The 3,163-nt window shown below is 42.2% G+C and overlaps 1 non-coding gene across 1 annotated transcript; it reads right to left on the reverse strand.

Moving 5' to 3' along the window:
- Positions 1–1,425: 1,425 nt before the first annotated feature.
- Positions 1,426–1,498, reverse strand: TRNAA-AGC. The gene has a single exon. It is a non-coding gene; the product is annotated as a tRNA-Ala (tRNA).
- Between the last annotated feature and the right edge of the window lie 1,665 nt (positions 1,499–3,163).

Below are 3,163 nucleotides of genomic sequence, written 5' to 3' on the forward strand. Positions count from 1 at the left end.
TCACACAAGGGACTCACGAGTGCCAGTCTGTGGCACTGGTACTGATGCTGCTGTTGCTATGTACCGATGGGCTTGCTAAGGAAATGAAATCTCTGGGCTGCTGAGAAAGCTTTCATTGTTCATTCATAGGTGATTAATTGTTTACATGGCTATCAAATTGCCCTCTGAGGGTGTGATGGGAAAATAAATCCTGATGATAAAGTACACTGTCAGAATTGTCTTCATGTAGTTTTAATTACTTTGGGTGTTAGGCATAAACTCTACTCCAGCAGACAATTATTATACATATATTTTAGTGTGGGTCTAGATGTACACATAAAATTAATTGATTCAAAATGGAATACACCATTTTGACAGCCAGCTTTTGTTAAGGAGTGTGGTTCTATCATTGCAGGAGGGAATAGACCTGAAGTAATTTATGAATGACAGCTGGCACATAGTATTGAATAGAAATGTGTAGAACATGCTAGATGTTGAAAATAAAAAAAATATTTTTATCTTCTCTGTATATAGGTTGTGGCACTGTCAGGAGCTATTCTTTCATCCTTGAAGGCACAAACTTAATATGTGAGATATTAATTAACATGTTGTGGCACAATTTTATTTGTGGGAGAGCCATGTCTTTGCTACATTAGATAGCATTACATTTTAGATATAGATATATAGATATTAGATCTATAGATAGCATGATCTATTATGTAAGAAAAGCGTATCTTTCAGTGTTTTTATCCATGGTTTAGTCATAGAATCACAGAATGGTTTGGGTTGGAAGGGACCTTAAAGACCATCTAGTTCCAACCCCCCTGCCATGGGCAGGGACACCTTCCACTAGACCAGGTTGCTCAAAGCCTCATCCAGCCTGGCCTTGAACACTTCCAGGGAGGGGGCATCCACAGCTTCTCTGGGCAACTTGTTCCAGTGCCTCACCCCCCTCTCCATGAAGAACTTCTTCCTGATATCTAATCTAAACCTCCCCACTTTCAAGTTAAACCCATTCCCCCTTGTCCTGTCACTACAGGCCCTGGTAAAAAGTCCCCCCCAGCTTCCTTGTAGCCCCTTCAGGTACTGGAAGGCGCTATAAGGTCTCCCCGGAGCCTTCTCTTCTCCAGGCTGAACAAGCCCAACTCTCTCAGCCTGTCCCCATAGCAGAGGTGCTCCAGCCCTCGGAGCATCCTCGTGGCCTCCTCTGGACTCACTCCAACCAGTCTATATCCTTCTGATGTTGCGGGTTCCAGAGCAGAGGAGAGGGGGAGAATCCCCTCCCTCGACCTGCTGGCCACACTTCTCCTGATACAGCCCAGGATACGGGTGGCTTTCTGGGCTGCCAGCGCACACTGCTGGCTCATGTTCAGCTTTTCACCCACCAGTACCCCCAAGTCCTTCTAAATCTCACACTACCATGGCTACTTCAGTCTCTTAAAAGACTGGAGAATGCGGGCATCGATCCCGCTACCTCTCGCATGCTAAGCAAGCGCTCTACCATTTGAGCTAATTCCCCTTCTAGTTTGGAAAAGTGAAAATGGCACTAGTTGTCTGTTAGCTATGCATCCCCCCAAAAAGAATTCCTGACCTGGAGATGTCAAAATGCATGCCCTTGTCAGAGCAGGCGTGTTCTGCCCATTCAAAACCTCACCAGCCACGAGAGCATGGCTTCTCCTGGGCGAGGTGCGGATTGGACCCAAGCCACTGCTGTCTTTGTTGGGTTTGTCATCTTTCAGCGGTGACGGCAGCATACTCCAAACATCACTCTGGACATGAGTGACCATGTTGGGCCAGATCAAAGGTCTATTTAACCCATTTCATTCTTTCTGTCAGGGACCAGTAACAAAGCCAAAGGTACAGCATGAGGGAAGGACAAGCACATGGCTATATTTCTCTGAAAATCTCTCCTGGCTTCCAGTGTGTTGTGGCTCAGGAACTTCCTTAGCTAGAGGTGGTATTTAATAGCCCATTAAACGCACTCAGTGGTAGTTATTTAATATATAGCATGTACTTAATAGCCCTCAGTAGCTTATTCTTCCACTAATTTATCCCAGATGCTTTTTTGACCCTTGTACATTTTTAGAATCCCACATATCCTGTAGCAAAGCATTTCATAGCTTAAACAGTACCCGGTATGAAAAATACTTCCTTCTCTTAATTTTGAATTTGCTGCCTGCTGTTTTCATGTGCTGTCTCTTACATCGAGACAGTGAATGATCATTCCCTATCAACTTTCTTGGTGTCAGTCATGACTCTGTAGACTCCTTTATGTCTCCCCTTAGGTTTTGCTTCCTTTCTTTCTTTCTTTTTATTCTTCTTTTTATCTTCCCTTTCTCCCTCTGTACACCTTTTTATAGTTACATTTTATACATATTGAGATAGGGAGACCAGAACTGCACACAGCATTCAAAATGTGGAATAATATTCGGCACAATAATAATTTCTGGTTTGTTCTTTATTCCTTTCCCTAGTAATTCCTAACATTAGACTTGCTTTTTGATCGCTACTGTGTATTGAGCTGACATTTTTAGAGAATTAGTTATTCTAAAATCTCATTCCCATGTCGTTCAACTCATTCATAACCCATCATTGCATATATAGAGTTGTTTTTTCCCATGTTCATCACTTCACATTTACCTACATTGAATTTCATCTTCCATTTCATTACCCAGCTTATTCATTCGGTATCTATTCAGAGCTGGCCTTTTCCTTTCCTACATGAATACCTTAGGATCATCACACAACGATACCCTGCAATTCATCAGTCATCTCAGAGCAGTTACGAATAACTTGAACAGCACGAGCTCTCACAGAGATCTCTTCAGGGCTCTATCTCCCCAGGATGACCTCTCCCTTCTGCTAAACCAACCCCTTTATTCCTACTCTCTGTTGATTATCTTTAAAACAGTCATTTATCCATGTGAGAACACATCTTCTGCAACCCATAAAAGCTTTGGTTTTAGGAGCTTACGCTGAAAATAGCTTTTGAAAGTCTAAGCAGAATATATCAACAGTATGAGTTGTCCAAATGCTTGTTGATGACTTCTCATGCTCTAGTACATTTCGGAGACATGATTTGCCTTCCCCAAGTAAGTGTTTACTCTTCTTAGCATATTAAATTTTTTGATGCATCCACTGATTCTGTTCTTTAGAAAAACTACTATAAATTCATTTTGTTGTC

Source organism: Eurypyga helias, unplaced genomic scaffold, assembly GCF_000690775.1.
Source record: "Eurypyga helias isolate BGI_N326 unplaced genomic scaffold, ASM69077v1 scaffold12234, whole genome shotgun sequence".
In the NCBI taxonomy this organism is placed as follows: Eukaryota; Metazoa; Chordata; class Aves; order Eurypygiformes; family Eurypygidae; genus Eurypyga; species Eurypyga helias.